A 17678-nucleotide genomic window follows, 5' to 3' on the forward strand; every position below is an offset into this window, starting at 1 on the left:
TTGAAAGGTTGCTTTATTCCGAATATTTAGCTCAGAGCAGGTAAGGGGAAATCTATTTCCTTAGGAAAAAAACCAAATCAAAACGTTAGGTAGTTCAGAATGTGTTTTTTCTTCTTTCATTGCAGTCTCTGACACTTGAATGGATTAATGCTCCATCCTTTGCTCTTTTTCTCTCTTGCTGTCTTCTCAGAAGCGTGAGATACAACAATTTTCATACATAATACATTGTAGTAGCTCAGGTGTTGTACAGTATTATGATGACCTTTTTAGTATTCAGTATTTTAATTATCTGGTTATCCTTTCCCTGCTGAAAGGTTAGTGAGATTTTAAGCAAAAGAGTGCAGTCAACAGGCAAAGTAAACAACACAGTGGGTCAGAATAGTACACCAAAGCTGCTACTACAATTTGCAAAATGTAGGACACGCTCAAATATTTGATATCTTCTTTTCTCAACTTGCCCAAGAGAACAGAAATTAAGGAATAGACTGCTGTGGAAGGACAGCAAAAATGATGAAGATCGAGGGTTGGATTTATAAGGGGAGATTAAAGTGACAAAGTATGAATGGCTTCACTAAACAATTTTTAAAATTGGACTATAAAAGTTATGTAAGAGCAGTTGAAAGGTATGTGCACCCATGGGGAAGGGGTGGTTTAGGGTGCTCTAAGGAAATGTAACTTTCAGTAGGGGATAAAACAGCACAAAGAAAAATTGAAGAGGAGTAATTCAGCCAAGAAGTGAGAGGTTAGGCTGCGCGATTCACTAATTGTCCCTGTCTTGGAGCGAGGGGGGTGTTAAGATCTGCTCTTGATGAGATACCGCACCCTATGTTCTGGCTTGGGAGCTGCGGGTATCGGCTGACTGCCTGCAGGAAACAAGGAGGTGGGGGACGGGGACGTCGAGCTGGTTCATCTCACTCTCTCTTATAGTTCAGAGCAGTAAATGCAAGCCATAAATTATTGCTTCTCTCTAGAACAAGGAGGGTTTTTTCCTTTTGGAGAAAATAGCGTAGACAACACAATGTGTAAAATCACAGGCCAGTAGAACAGGTTTTAGCATGAAATATTCACTGGCCTGGGCTTTGTGTATCTAGTTTTGAAGTTCCGTGGTGTCATTACATAGCCTGCTGCCTTTTGGCACAGCACCGTGACTGCCGTGTCATACACAACGCGCCCGAGTCAGTGACGGAACCCAACGGCAGACCCGGACAGGGAATGCGTTGGGAGTTTCAGACAGCCACGGGAAGTCCTCCAGCAGCACGTGGTGCATGAGCCCACCTGCGCTGTGCAGCCCTAGGAATTCAAGTTGTTCCTTCCAACCGAAACGCTGTGAATGCGGCGTAGGAGACGTGAATCTGGGCAGTTAGCACAGAGGCAGGTCTCTACCCATTTCCCGTTCACACCAGTAACACCAGTGCTGATGGGAGCAGCTGACTAAGCCCACTGGCGCCCACCTTCAATAGAGGTAAAGCTGAACGCTGATAAAAGAGGCGATTTTCTGCTTTGCACAGGTATGCAGCTGCACATTCTGTAGCTAGCCTTTTCTTAGCTCCATTCAGGGCGAAAAGCTGGGTAATTGTATTAAAAGACATACTATTCAGAATAATGGTAGTTCAACTGTTTGCATGGGGGATAAGTAAGCTGTTTATTGTGCTCTCCACAAGCCTGCAATTTAGGTATGGAAAATTGCGTTGGATGTGCTGGATTCACTGCTGGTTGATCCTGATGCAAATGGTTGAGAGGATCGTGCTCCAGAATACTGTGGAATTCTCTTGCTCTCTGTCTCTCCTCTTTAGCGAGATTGTTGTGTGCCAAGGACGTATCCTGCAAGCGTAGGAGAGCTTCTGGTGAAACTAAAGTCTTGAATGTGGCTATGTTTCTTTAAACATTAAAAAAACCCCCAAACATTCTTTTTTTCTGTTCGAGAAGATTGTCCTCAGAAACTGTCAGGGAAGAAGGTAATTCTCTTCTGTGGGTTTATAATAATGTTTGGTGTGGCTTGTTGAATTACCTGCATGGAATTAAGAGGTTTGCTTTGTGTAGAATTGGGGCATGAGCCTGGCAGCATTTTGTCATGGAAGTAAAACTATGAAATGTACCTGCAGTTGAGAGAAGTTTTAAAATTTTATTTTATTTGTTTCTCCCCTTGAAAACACCTTCCTAAAATGAGGCACAATTTATAGGATTGCTTTTGGGATTCTGCCTGAAAGAAGCTCGGCTGTATTTATGTTTGGACCTCAGGGGGCAAGACACTTTGTTCAGTTAAAATAAATCACTTTATGCCAGCACCTGATCTCAGACCCACAGATTGACTATCACCACGTTGGACTTGACACGCAGCTATTGTGGGTCTTAGCCTTCGTATTTCATCTGCCAACCTCCCGCTGGGCGTGCGGCCTCTCTCGCTTTATTCCTCCATTTTCTTCCCCAGCTCATGGACTGGCAGCTTGTGGCAACTACAGTTTGTGTTCCCATGTCTTGGGGTCTTTTTGCGTCTGTCGAAGATGCTGGTAACTCGTACTGTATTACAACAAAAACATTAGCGCTCGTGCAGCATTTAAAATATGTCCGAGCTGTTTACATGACGTTAGCGTGAAGTAACATGTTGTATGAGTTCAGAGCTAACCTCTCAGGTAGTTGCTTTTCTTGCGCATCAAAAGCCATCTCTTTATGACACAGGCTACTTAAAAGTTCTTCTTCAAATTTTTAATATGTAGCCTTGATAATTAATATTAACTGTGCTATCACTGTACAGTGATCGCGTGTAATATACATGCTCATTTTACTTACTGATTTGACTTTCTTTTTAAAGAAAGCTGTCTAGCATGGAGTTGCTTCAGATTATTGATGTAGGAAATTACTGGGGAGTCGCGCGTGCTGGAAATACATGCCTTAGTTGGCTGAGCACTAACTTCTCCAAGCAGAAAAGTCCTTAAGCAGCAACTGTTAAAGGGCATGCTAATCTTGTAAGACTTTTATTTCTGTCTGTAGTCTCCCGTCGAATTTTCCTGTCACTGTGCCACTTTCCATTAAAATGTCATCTTTTACAAGGGTCGGTTCTGTATGTTTTCAGATTCCTTCTCTGCCTTATTCATATGTTGGTTTTTAGGACCTATTTACCTGTGCTGGGCAAAAAGCCCCGTTTGCGTTGCCTAGCTGGGGTTTGCAAAGCTTGATTGCATTAGGGCACGATTTTATTGCTGGTTTTATATACCTTTGCTTGTAGTACAGAAGGTGTTTTCTGGATACTGAAGAAAGAACAGTATATGGAGGGAAATCAAGAAACGTAGCTCTAAAACGTTCCCTGCAAATTGCCTTTAAGTTTGTAGTGTGTACCAGCATGAATTTTGAGACACAGGTAATGCCAGAGCCCGAGTAGCTACTGGTGGTGTGGTATCTCCAGTGCACCCAGTGCAACCATCTAATTGGGTCTGGAGAAGAGGAGGTTTGGGGCGAGATGGGTTCTCAGCTTGGGCTGCGATTTTGCTCTAGTGTAAATTATAGTCCTGAGACCAAAAAAAAAAAAAAAAAAAGTCAAAACTTGCTGATCTGCGTATTCCATGCTTAGATAGGTTTTTTTAAACAGCAATATCCTTTCGAACAACAGTATTAAGTAAAGGCAGCCAGTCAGCACTGAGTTATCTTCCTTTAGTTTTACACCTGCAAGAGCCACCTGTGCGTGAAATCCAATCTTACTAGGACTCGGTAATTTCATTTGAGCTGAAGGTTTTGTCCACATGAGTGTGTTTTAGCCCTTTTCCCTGAAAGGGAGGGGAGGCGGAAGAGGGGACGGCTGGGAAAGTACTTCTGCGGCAATTAACACGTACAGCTTAAAATGCCTGGCTTGCAATACATGATTCTGGGCTCCAGGCAAGACTTGGGGATTTCAATATTTAATAAGTTCATCTTCACAACTGGGTGATGGAGTGTGAAGAGACGTAAAAGGCCATCCTGGTTTTGTTATGGCCCTGTCTGAAGTGCAGGATCTTATTAAACACGGGGAGCAAAGTTTTCAGAAATGCCTTGCTGCAGTCGTGTTTGAGTGGAATCATCCTAAATTGCTTTGGACTTTATGAAACGGGTTTTGTTTTATGTTTATTCTTGCTTTTGTTTGGAACTGTTACTGCATAACACGCCAACTCAGTGACTTGTTGCCGAAATGACAGTTGTAAAAGCATCCTTTAAGTCCAAGAATCGCAAACTGCTTTAACAATAATCATGGTAAGACGTGGAAAAGGAGGGATCAAATGGCTGCTCTAACGGGGTTAGTGAAAAAGCTCCCAAGTTCTGTATGTCACGTTCCCATTTTTGGCCACTAACAACACATCGTCACGCGTCCTGAAGCATCCTTACTGCAACACCATGGAAGGTGACGGGTCCTGAGGTGAATTTGCGTGTTTGAAATTTAAATCTTGGCAGAGGGGTAGGCATGTCGCCCTGATAAATAGTTAATTAACAATGTTCCATCTGTGGTATAGAGAGGTGAATAACACCATTTCATTAAATTGTTTATTCACAGAAAGGGCTGTTTAACAGATCAGCAAAACAATTTATTAATTCTCTTGAAATACCTTTAAATGAAATTAAAAATGTTTGGGAGAAATCAAATTATATCAGCTGATTATCTTCATAATATAATGCTCTTAGTGCCATTGCATCGTGGAAACTGCCAAAATACATATTGTCTATTTTTAAAGGGATTAGAAGTTTAAAACTTAAACCATTTTGTTTAACATTAAAAAATCCTCCAATATTTGTGTAATACTGGAAAAAATAGAGGTTAAGTTGACAATTGAGGGGTGTGGTTTTAGTTATTCAGCAAATAAAAGGTATTAATTGATATAATCTTGAATGACAGCCACTTCTGTATTTTGCCTCCATTATATCCCATGGTGATGATCCCACAGTTTAATTATTCTGAATGTTGAAATTCTGTTTCTGTGCTCTAACTTTTCTACCTCTGAAGCTTGTCAGATCCCTCTTATTTTTAGTACTGTGGGAATCAGTGAACACTTTTTTGCCGTTTGCCACCTCCACTGCTCCTGACACCGGCTTCTGTGATCCCCTGGCCAGGTCACGTCCTTCCCAACCGTGCGAATTCTGGTCTGAATTATCACACCTGATATTTCAGCTTTTTTCAGTCTTCCAAGGCTGGGTAAAATGCGTTCAGGTAACTGGATGGGTTTTATAGGACTGTGAACTGGAGAACTGCTCTAATTACAAAGGAGAATCAAGCCAAGACTCCACTTAGGAGAGCACTATTTGTTCAGTGGCATCTAATGGAAAAATAACTAGTGTAATGGGCTTTCCTTCCTATTATCCACTCCAGCAGTAGCCGTACTGGGTGACCTTTGCCATTTGGGGTCATTTACTTGGCTCGTGTTAGAAACGAGTTTGAAACATGAAGAGGATAAAAAGTCACTAGAAGTTAGAGAGCAAATCTCGAGAGGATTTTATTTTAGAGCCTAGCACTTCCCTTTGCCCCAGGAGCAGAATGGAGGTACGAGCGCAGTTGAACTCAAATCAGCGAGTATCAAATAGAGTGTTATTAATGAAAGCAAAAGCAACTTTTCCCAAGGCCTATGGACAATAAAAACATGGCAGAAGCTTTTGATCCAGTTATAATGCTGGTGACTGTGATGTTTAAATAACCCCGTTGTTTGCTTTATTGCAAAGCCTTTCGAGGAGATTCCTTTCCTTTTAGCAATTTTGCCAGTTATTAATTTGAAGTGGTGGTGTTAGAGAGATGTTTTGTGGTTGTTTTTTTTTTTCAGTACTGAGTTATAAGCATATAGCTAAATTTTAGTTGTGTTTGTGTAATCGTTAGATTTTTACTAAAATGTAGTTCTTAAAACCCGGTGCCTCTGCCAGCCCTTCTGGACACCGATTGCACCTTTATGTGGGGCAGCCGACGGAAAATACGGGGCCACGCGGTACTTTTGAGTTGATTGTGGGGGCTGTTTTAAATGCTCCAAATTATTCATTAGGGTAAAATGCTTTGCCAACTGACCATGTCAAGTTGTAGAACAGATTGGACAGAATAAATGGCGAGATACTAGTTGGTTTGGTGGGTTGTTTGTGGTTTTGCAAAAGCTTGAGGCACCCTGTGTTTTTTGGGATGCTACCCTCACCAAAATCTGTCGTCGTATTGGAAGTTTGTTTTATGTTTAATAAAATAAGTTATAGAAAAAACATGACCGAAAAGAAAACAAATCTGCAGTCATAGAATTGTCTAGGTTGGAAGGGACCTCTCAGATCATCGAGTCCAACCGTGAGGCTAACACAGACAAAACCCGTCCATCTACGCTCCAGCGTTAGAGCTGGTCAGGAACGGTTCTGTGGGAATACCAATATCTCAAAATGAAATTAAAAGCTTGGAAAAACTTAATTGACAATCCAAGGCTCGTCCAAAATTAAAGCTTGCCTGGATTTTCAGTTAGAATGAAATTCATCTCTGTTAATATGAGCAGGGTAGGCAAGTTTAAGGGCCTATTTTTTGAGTGTTCTTATGGCTCCTTTAATGCTAAGGTATAAAAGCAATTTATCTGGCCTGTATTGGAGTGGGATGAATCAGCCTGTGAAGTGCCTATTTCTTTCTTTTCTTAAAACTAATTATATAGCCTAATGACTAAGTAACCTGGATGAAATTCCTCCTTCTTTTATACAACTAATGTTAGAGGAAAATTGAGATTTTTGTATTTTTATCCTGATTTAGCTGAGGAAGTATGTCATTTGCTGAATGTTTTGTAGGATGATAAAACAGCTTGTGATTTGTGTCTATCTAGTGCTGAGTACATTCAATTCCCGGAGTGCTGCAGATTTATACTGACAATATTACTTGGGACTAAGCTTTAAGAGCAGTGGTAATTATTGTCATCATCGTTACTTCACTGATGGGGAATTGAGGCAGAGAACTGAGGCAGCTTGTCCTAGACTGCACAGTGAATCCGTGTTCGAAGCTAAGATTAGATCTTCCCAAAACGTTGTTTAGAGTAATATTGAAGTACGTCCCTTGTCAATCCTTAAGCAAGCCCAGGCATTTATCGAGCGTACAGTAGTGCTGTGTGTGGGCCAGCTAATGTGAGGAAGAAGAAGAAACTTCTAAATGCCGAGGGGTCAGGATTAAACCTTCCTTTCCGGGGAACAAAGCGGAGCTTGGAAAGGGCTGTGCTTTCCTCCATGGTCCTTGGCGAGCAGGAGTGTTATGGAAACCCTGAGAGGGTGGATTGTTGGCAGCTCCCCAAGCAAGCTTGGTGTTAGCTCAGATTCATGCTCCCTGTTAATCAGGATTTAATTCAAAGTCATGGTCTGTCCCTTTATTTGGGTATGCATGCCATTTTCTCTACTAATGAGATACCTAATTCTGTGTAAAATTGCCTACATTAAAGCTGCTCTGAAAATTCAGCTGCTTTTTACGTATCTGTCTTCCTCCCTAAAACAGGCTGTGGACCTGTCTCAGGAATATAGTGTAAAGATATTTTTCTGAGCTCATGCAAAGTAAAGTACTGCTCTTGAGGGTCTGGCTGATGAAATGAGCTAATATGGTCCCAACAGAATAGAAAATCTCCTCCCTTACAGTTTCTTATTCCCACACGATTCTTATTTACTGCTCTATTTCTATATTAGTGTATTTAGTAGGCATATTAGTAACAAAAGCATGCCGTTTTCAGGGAAGCTGCCCCTTGGGACAGTCTTTCTCTTCTTGCCTGCGTACCCCTGCCCTCTGCTCGCACCTCTGGTGGGTTCTCTCTTGTTGTATTCTGTTTCTGTGCTTGGCTGCTCACCCACATGTCTCCGATAATTCATTCCAGTCTATGTAGAGAACTGACTGCAGAGCCGAGGAGGTGGAGAGGAGGGAGCCCTTAGGGGACTGAAGGAATCCAGTGCTCCTGGCACAATTTTTTTTTAGAACCAGTGGCTTCCTGAGAGTCCTGCTGGTTTGCCATGGCTCATGGGCGGCCAAAGTGAAGTTCTCAGCACGGATGCTGTGGAGAACAGTCCATAGAAAATTGTTTGCAGCTGAAGCAGAAAGACCATAGATTCAGTGGCATATAAAGATTTGTCCTGAGACGTATATATTAGGAGAAATGTAGCAGGAAACCAATTCCTGTAATTCCTCTTCACAATTCACGTGCCAATGGGTACAGCGCTCTTCACCCTCGCACACTTCAGTCAATAGTGTTTGCACCAGGGATGGATTTGGGTAATGACACCTGCAAGTGTTGGTTTAATTTGCATCAACTAAAGGGTTCAGCATACATTTTGGCTCAAATTCTCCAACCGGGATAGATTTTTGCTTCCTTTCCTTAGCTGGTGTTTATATGAGGGGTAATTTGTAGAATGACTCATTCTGCTCAGGAGGTGGTGTACTTTGTGGCTGTGACTCTCCCCGCAATGCTTTTGAACAAACGAAGGAGGAAGTTACTACCGCTCTTGCACAACTTCCCTTTAGAGACAGCTTTACAGGCGATCCTTCAGAGGATGGTGGGGAATGGCGTGCAAAGTCCCCCAAAGGCAAACGGCAGCGAGAGCGTTCAGGGAAGGCAAGAGGTGCCAGCTGAGGTCCTCTGCTGATTTGCCAGGCGTGACTGGGCAGCCGCAGACGTGCCTCCCCTCCTGCTGAGGGTCACCCGCGTTCCGCACCTGCTGCTTCCCTCGCAGAAAAGGTCTGTCGGAGTTACTTACGCTGGCAAATGTCGGCACAGCTCCTGTGCAGAAAGGAAGTCTGCTTTACTGCCTGCTGTCCTGATGGCGCTTTGCTGATCCGGTCTAGAGATTGGATTTTTTTCAGCATCTTATTTTCAGGAATGCCTTCCAGCGCGCCCCTGCAGGTGACTGCGTACGATGTGCAGCACCCGTGTGTCTTGTGCCTCTGAGCTCTGGCGACAGCTCCTCTGCCGTGCACCCAGCTTCCCACGCGCTCATGGAGCTTCTGGTCCTACAACCTTGGAGCGCTTGAGCGCTTGGAGCACTGGAACACGGTTCAGATCTTACAGACTTTATTCTTAGAAGAGATTTGCTTTGACACCTGTGCGATTAGTGGAAGCAGCCCTTCACTGCAAACGGGTTTCAAACCAGCCCTATTTCTGGTTTCATATTCGAGTGCGTTTTTCAGTTGTTTATGCTTAAGGAAGAACTTTGCTTTAGACTCATTTTACAGTTGGCGTGCAAACTTTTAGAGCGAGAAGAGGGAAAAGCTATTGAGTCCCATATTTTTCCTGTATCTGAACATCCAGTGCCACTGGTAAGAATCCTGTGTGGCAGATAAAATATCATTCAGAAGACCATCTGTATCAGGGGCTGGCTGTGACATACACTATTATTTTTCAGTATTGGTGCTCCAAGGCTGGGTACCAGCCCTCAAAGTAAAAAGTAAAGCACATCAAATGTCTGACTCTGTTCAGTGCTGCTCTAGACGATTGTGAAATAATTGCTTGTGCAGAAAATAATAATGATTATAGCAAAAGCTGTGGGTTTTTTTGAGGTTAGGAAAATGCATTAATGACCCTCGTACAATTGTTTTAGATACCCACTGTACTCAGATTTTCATCATCGAAATCCCTGAGCGCCACTCAGGTCTGTAGGAGTTTGCATTTATATTGCCAACATGGTTATAAAAACAACATTTACAGTTCTATTTAAAGGACTATTTGGTTAGGAATGTTTCGAAGAAATACCTGCTATCATTTTTTCCTAGCTTGATCATTAATGTCATTGGTTGCAATAATAACGTGTCCTCGCATTTCAGCTCTGTCTCACAGCTTGTGTGCGTTCAGAAGTTGAGGTTAATCTGCTTTTCCAACTCTAGAGAAATGAGTTGTTAACATGTTTTCTTTTCCAGCGTGATTTCAGGATGATGGTTTGCTGTGAACAAGCTAAGTTTTGAAATGCTTGGGGCAATATTCAAGTTCATCGCTTATCTAGGATATCACCTTCTTTAGCCGTGAGTCTATTTCTTTCAAATTCAGCTTTTTCAAACCTTATGATGGAATTATCTTGCTCTCTATTGTAAATCCTGTAGTAGGCTATAATATAAATCAGAGTAACTCCTCGTGTTCAGGATTTTTGTCAGCACTGTGCTTTACCTGGAGGGGCCACTTTCAGAACCGGAAAAAAACCAGTATCGTCTGAAGAGTTTTTTGAAGTGTCAAACAAATAGACGTGGTCATGCACAAAGGTCCTGATTTCTTCAGGATGACCTGAGAATTCCTAAAATACGTGGAGCTCTAGAGAATTCTTCTGTCCAGCTTTTAATAGAAAAATCTTCACTTTTTTAATTTTAATATCGTGTAAGATGTTTGCTAGAAATCTGCTGACTAGACTCAGTTGTGCAGGTCTCGTAAGCGTTTGTAGCCCAGAACTGGGGGTTACGTCAAGGGACAGTATATCACTGCTCCTCTCAGTCTTGGGCTTTTCCTGCCTCGTTCTCTCTCTCGATCATTAGCAGGAGAAAAAGGAAAAGAATGATCAGCAGGAACAGAGTTGGTGTAAACGGGGAGTGGGGCTGTGGGGGTCTGTGTGGGAAGGTGCGCGCTGCGCCGTGCTGCACAGCGGTGGGAAAGGAGCAGCGATTCTTCCTTCTGCTTGTCCTGGGGAAACTGGAAACAATTAATGTCACCGAAGCTTCATTAATGACTGCAACACTGAAAGTGGTCAACTAACGCAGCTTGAACAAACCTCTACAAGAAGCCTGCAGCTTGTTATAGCCGCCACTTACTTTTATCTAGCTAAAGGAATTCTGATGATTATTTAAATTGATGTAAGTTTGCCTACCATCCTCTTTTATCCAACATTTTGCCCTAAGAAAAGATATTTCGGTAGGAAGGTTCCGCTCATATAGCGGTTTCAGTTTTGTGCTTTCAGTAGAACTACTGTTTTGTGAAGACATTTGTCTTTTTTTTTTTTTTTATATGCTGATTTACGTAGGGTTATTCACATGAGTGAGATGGCCTAAAGTCTTTCATGCACGCTTGCTAGAGAGTGACATTTCACTGGGGAAATGGTTAACCACATACTCGTTTTATTTCCACTTTAAGTTATACATACCAGGTATCCTCTTAAAATTTCAAAACCAGTATTATTTTATAAGTTAATAGCATGTCTTGCTTTGTGTATATATTTTAAAAGTCAGATGATAGAACAGGTTCCATCATCTCAAAGTGACAATAGATCTTGTTGGAGACAAATTCATAGCTATTACATTTTTGTGCTTGTGTCAGCTAACCTTGGCAAACAGAATCCTACTTGCTATTGGGATGAAACTTATAAATCTCTTCTTTTCCACTTTTTCTTCCTCCTGCTTTTGAAACCTTGTCTTAGACCTTGTCGCCTCCTTTATTCATGGCAGCAAAGAGTATCCTGTGGGTTGAAATTTCTTCAAGGACTAGGGTGTAATATTTCACCCCTTTTTTATCCCCCCCCCCCCTTTTTTTTATTTCTCCCTCTCTTGCCTTCATGCATAAAAAAGTTTAGGCACCTTTGCGCTTCTGAGATCGCTCTTTAAGATATTTGTTTATAGCCGGTAATTTTTAGAAACTGAAAGTAATCTTCAGATGCCTTCCATTCCAATGAATTGTATGATCAGTAACAGTCCTTGATTCATTTTATTTTCTACCATAATCCTGTTGTTCAGTGTCTGAGTAATACAGTTTTTCTCTATGCAATCCTTGCAATAACTACTTCAACACACGCTGAGAAGTGTTCTCTGTCGGGACCCCGTTTGCTTTCTTTTCCCCATGTCTCCAAAATTTAAAGTAGATCTTTTAAGACATGTCAAATGTTATTGCGTTTATTGAAAGATCTGTAATAAAGCAAACATCTCTCTAGAGCCAAGTGAAAGCTTCCTGCCAAAACTTTGTGTGAAATTATTTCGTAGTGAAACCTAAGAAAAAAATCAGAAGTACTGAGTGCATTTTGTTAAAATATTTTTCTATTTTCATACTTTCAATTCTTTCCTTAAATTATGGATTGAAATAGTAGGTTACGTTTTTCAAGGCAAAATGAAGTAGCTACTGACTTTTATTTCTGAAACAATTCCAAGTTTCCGTGTTTGCTCCGTGTGGATCGCTAATGTTTGTGGTTTTGCCTTTGGAAGTGGGATGCCCGTTGCATCCCCCTCAGCTCTGGCCTCCAGTTCCATTTCTTAATAACGACAAAACAACTGTGGCCTCTTCAGCACACTCAGACCTTTGACAAGAGTCAAGTGTTGGAGATGAATTTTAAATGCATCTATCCTTTTTTTTTTTTTTTTTAAAAAAAAAAAAGGCTTGTGTTTTAAAGCCTTTAGCTTTAATTGCAACAGTGCTGGACTTGCTCTGTCTTGACCATTAGGGTTTTACTGCTCATCATCTCCGCGAACAAACAACATCCCCGCCTCCTTCAGCCCGCCCCAGCCTCTGCCTCTTCGTCCAGAAATGCCTGTGCAGTTGGCTCTCATTAATTCCAAAATTTTTACACAAAACCTGACCTGCTTACACTACAACTCCTGAGATTCATAAAGTCAAATGGCAGATTTATACAAGCAGGCAGCTGTCTGCAGGCAGAGTTACGGGTGTATGGAAGAAATATGCAGATGTCAAATACAACCATGCAGTTGGCAAATCGACTTTGGGTATTTACATATAATAATTACCAGTGTGGGGAATTTGAGCATAATCCTATTCAGAGAGGGCATGCAATGCATATGGAGCAGCCCAAATACAGACTTTTAACTCTTTGTCTGGCAACAAGGATAAGTTTCTCCCAATAATTCAGTGTTATTTGCTGTACTTTAGTTATGGGATTGCTGGAATTTTTACAGGATAGAGCTGTTTATCTCTTTCAGAGGTATTTTGGGTCCAAGAATGTAGAATTACATATAAATGAACTCCTTCAGTGCTGCAAGAAGCAACTTACTGCATCCAGTGCTGGTTGTGGAATTATGTTCTTAATAGTCAAAAAGAGAAGAAAGTACAAAGAGATGGAGGTGCATCTATATATGTAGTATTCATTTTATGGCAGAGGCTTTAGCTCGGATATTAAAGAGCAAGCACTGAACTTTCAAAACTGAGCCGTGTGGGTATCCAGCCTCCCAAACTGGGTCAGCGAACTGGCACCTTGGGACAGCTGACGTTTTTAACAATTACCAGTTTTGGTGTGTAAAATGAATGGGGCCGGTGGAAGTAGGTTCAGATCCCCTGGACTGAGTTTGGAGCTGAACACGTCCCGGATTAGAGTGCCAAAATAAGCATGTAGGGCTGTGTTTGACGTCTGCTGGATTGCATGAGGTTGTTCTACTTTTTCCCATTCTTTTCTCAGCCACAATCTAGCAGTGTTTTCACCTCCTTTTACTGTGAGCATATCACTTCTGTGTAAGGCGCGGAACTTCTTCATTATGCATAGACCTGTGTTAGAAATGGTAAATGTGTTCTATGTTTGGACTAAAGCTTTCAGTTTCAGTGCTTTACATCTTGGGATGGATGCTGTGGCACAAGGAGACAAAGCTGTTCTTGTTCATTATTGATCTGTAGCTATAGCTCAGCTTCTCAAAATGTGAGTGAGGTATCTCCTGCCTAATATTCTTCTAGAAAACAAGGGAGACAGCACATATTTCTCTGACTCATTTCATCATTTCACACTATTAATGCTTTTTAAAGATACAACCCTAGATGAAGATACATTTACTTTTCTTCCTCTGACAAGGCTTTACCAAAGACCTCCAAATACCAGCTCAGTTCAGAGGTTTGGTCTAAGTTTCTCTCCAGGGCAATACAAAAATGGGGAAATCAAAGTTTCCAAGTGGTAAAAAAGCAAAAAGGAGGGAAATTGCCTGGGTTTTTCCATTCTGAAAATGAAATCTAGCATTTGAATGTTGCACCTACCAACAGCAGGTGATGATTTTCTGTGGTTTTCTTCCCCGATGTATTCCAAGTATCATAATTATTGTAATTTTCAACAAAATTATGGTTTGAATATGGTTCAGTACCTGTTACAAATTTGCACGGTAAATATTTCCAAATTCATAAATAGCACTGTCCACATCTCTCTGAATTTTCTAGTTCTAAGTGGGATAGGAGGTGGCTTTATGAAAACGGAATTGTTTTGCATCAACACTAGCATAACGGCTCACCCTTTTGAAGTCGTGTTGGTTGGGTCAGGAAAGCGGTGTTTTGGAGGATTTGATCAGGGAGTTAGATGGCAGTAAAAAGTTCTACAAACCATTGGCATCTCGCACGATTAAGCTTACGTACATACACGCTAGCTGTGGATGAGGTTTTCCTTTGCTGATTTTCTTAATTTGGATCAGAACTATTAATAGAAATAACAGTAGGATCATCTTGAATGGAGCTCCCTGTCTCTTTTCTTATTTTGTTTAGAGTTTTTTTTTGTTCTCAACTTTTGCTGACAACAGGCATTTGAAGTTGCTTCCGAGTGGAGTTAAAACAGTGCTTGACATCTCTATACAGAATATAGAACCTGACAAGCATAAAATCATTGCCAGAGGTCCTTATTTATGTGAAATGCAGGACCAACAAACCTGCTGGGATGAAAAGAGGTCTGTTTTTGAAAAGTGATAAGAAACTTTCTAAAGGTTCATGGTTTATATTATCCTCCCTTGGCACAGACTCACGCATTTCTACTAAGGTCAGCAGAGCTGCATGCTGTCTACACCCACTGGAAGATCCGGTCACCCAGTGCTGGGATTCACCTGCCTCTCGTACGCTCTGTTGCCATTGAATGGAACGAGTTGGAGGTGTAAACGCTCTTCCCTCCCTGCACCCCCAAAGAGGCATGGAAGGCACTGGCTGCATCTTACTGCTAAGAAATGGAGAATCTTTCCTCCATGCCCAGCATGGTGCAGAAGGTTTGTACTGGGGCAGACTGGGGTTCTCCAAGTCTTGAGCTATCGTGCCCAGTCCCCGCTCTAGGCACTGTGCGTTGTTAGTGCTGGCCCCAAGCCCCCTGAAGCGCACATAACAAGTCTTAATTCTCTCTCTGCTCAGCATCGATTGATTCTTTGCCTTTTAAACTTCCCCTTTCAGGCTCCACAAATCTGTTTTCCATTACTGTATAAAGTCACCTTAAGAGGATACGGATGTGAAAGAGAACAACAGGCAGATTATTACATGGCACTGTGTTTTTGCCATCCATCCTGGAAGTATGTTCGTTGTGATTCTCACATAATGAACAAAAAGCAAGGTGATGACTTGTGCAGATGAAAAACATATTAAAAGTTTCTTGTTATATTATTATTGCTGGAGAATCATTTTCTCTTCTGGGAATTAAATACTGTGAAGCTAGGTTATCAAATAATCTCCATATATCCCGATGAAATCTCCAGGGGCTTTGTGTCTTGATAAGCACAGAAATAGTAATTGGAGAGCAGGGATAAAAAGAAAAAAGTGGATACTTTTTTTTTTTTTGCTAGATTTAAAATTTTTTCAGCTTAGTTATGCAAATATTTTAAAGTTAATGATGTCTACAGTGACAGTAATAACAACATTTCCAAATCTGACCATTAAGTCCTTGGTTTTGTTCCATTCACTTGTGCCTAGATAATAAATGTCTACTAAAAACTAAGCATAGACTCACCCATGACCCTCTGTTCACTATATGTGTGTGTTAATTTTATTTTAAAATGTCATGCAGTCTTTGTTTTATCCTAGAGATTAATTAGTTACTTGGATGAAAAATCATAACCTTGCAGGGAATTAAAATACTGAGGATGCAGTAGATTATTTTTTTAAAAAAACCCCTCGTTTATGTATGTGAGTTAGCTTAATTTTTATCACCGAATGCAGGCTGTGCAGAATTCTAACCAGACGAAGCACAGTTCTCTATCATTTCTGCATGGATGCAGTGCTGCATATTCTAATAATAGCAAGCATTTTGAAACATGAGATAGTAAATTCCTAGATGAAAGAGGGAGTTTAGCTTGTTATTGTCAGCCCAAATTCCAGCCATTCTGCTGAGCAGTTAATAATAAATAAAGACCAAGGGGCATGTATCACATCATGGTTTTGATCCTACAGTTGCTCCCTGGAGATCTTTGCTTGTCTGAGGATGGCAGGATCAGGATCTTACTTTGAATATAAAGGATTCAAAATACCAGCGGGCTGAGGAGACAAGGTGGGATTGAGGATACGCGTGCTTGGTGCTTGATTTCTTGTGCAGATTCCGTAGATTCCCAGCTACAGGGGAAAACAAACCAAAACAAACCCATACCAGGAAGGGGCTGGAGTGAAGATTTGGATTCAAATAAACACAGAAGCGTATATACGTTCATATAAATACATAAACACATGTGCAGTATGGCAAGTCCTGAAGGACCCAGTGAATTCCTGAGACCCTCCTGTGCAGGCTGAGACTTAACAGGAATTTAACATTTCATGAGCTTAAATCGGTGAAGAACGGCAGAAGGGAAGAGCTGAGAAGCGGTGGCACTCCAGCAGTGGTATTCCTGCGGCTGCTTTTCCTTCTGACCCGTGCACCATCCTGTTTTAGTCTCTTTGCCTCTATTAGATGTTTGGATTGTGAGCTTTTAGGGCAGGGACTGTCTCGCAGACAGCTGTGTGCAGAATGCAGCACAACGTGGCCTCTCTCTGCTTTCAGAAGATGTCCTGAGGCCACCTGTCTGATAGATTAAGATGCTTCCACTGAATAAAATGCTGTTTAAAAATGCTGGTGTTTAAATCGGGTGGATGCTAGACCACGCGACTGTGGGCAGCCTGTGTGCAATGGCTGATACGCCCCTGCAGCACAGAGCTCGGTGCAGGATGCGGCATTTTTCTCAGACCCTCAGACCCTGAACTGATGAAGTGTTGGCAATCCCGTGCCACTGCCGCATTGCCGTCATTGCTTTACCTGCACTCGCTGCGGTCTCGCCTGTGACTTAATTGTACACGCACCCCATCGAAGTGTTTGTAGGGCAGATATAACCTATAAGTAAAATAGAAAAAGAATGTGAAAAAGGAAATTTTACTGAGGATTTGCTTTAATGAGCTTTCTGGTGGATAGAATTAAGAGAAAAAGCAAGCCATGTTTCCCTTCCTATTTTAATAATTTTTGTGGCATACGCAGTCCACGAGCAGCATCGCTTCCCAGAGCCATTGCGCTGTCAGTCTCTTCACTTCTGGGCAATTAACACCGAGAAGACGCCGTCTAACACATGCCTCCTCACACAGAACAAAACTCCGGGTATGATTATTTCATCACAAAAAAAAAAAAAAAAAATTAATGCTGCCCTGTTTGACAACTTGGAGTTTAATACAGCCTGACATCCTGTTCTTGTGTTTCTCTGCTAAGTACACATCTAGTTACTGCTGTTCGTCCCCCATGCAACAAGCTGACAAGAAAGAGCATATTCACGGGGAAACTGGGGTAGGAGCCGAGATACATCTTTTGAAGCGGATATATTTAGATGTATTGTGGTGGCATATGACATCTTTTACCCCAAATTTAAAGCTGGAGGGTTTTTCTGGGCTTGGGGGTTTTCAGGTTTTTAGCTGCTTTTTGCCACCTCAAAAAGGAGAGGGAGGTGGAACACAGACCAGATCTCACGACAAAACAATGCCAAAAATAATATCCCAAATCCCAACCTTCAGATTTCTGGTAAGAAAATTGGCGTTTAACAAAGTACTTTTTTAGTTTTTAATTTATTTATTTTTTTTAAGCATCAGTTCCATCTCTGTTTAGCCAACATC

General features: G+C 41.6%; 1 protein-coding gene across 8 annotated transcripts in view; it reads left to right on the top strand.

Moving 5' to 3' along the window:
- The window catches only part of LRRTM4 (leucine rich repeat transmembrane neuronal 4), a 487149-nt gene that overhangs the window by 84681 nt on the left and 384790 nt on the right, over nt 1–17678 (top strand). The window contains exon 1 of one of the 8 annotated variants that reach the window (XM_054180796.1): nt 9842–9940. The exons of the other annotated variants lie outside the window; for them this stretch is intronic. The gene's annotated coding sequence lies outside the window, so the exon portion shown is untranslated. Of the gene's footprint in view, nt 1–9841; nt 9941–17678 lie in introns of those variants that run through there. 8 annotated transcript variants of the gene reach the window in all.

This window comes from Rissa tridactyla, chromosome 20, assembly GCF_028500815.1.
Source record: "Rissa tridactyla isolate bRisTri1 chromosome 20, bRisTri1.patW.cur.20221130, whole genome shotgun sequence".
NCBI lineage: Eukaryota > Metazoa > Chordata > Aves > Charadriiformes > Laridae > Rissa > Rissa tridactyla.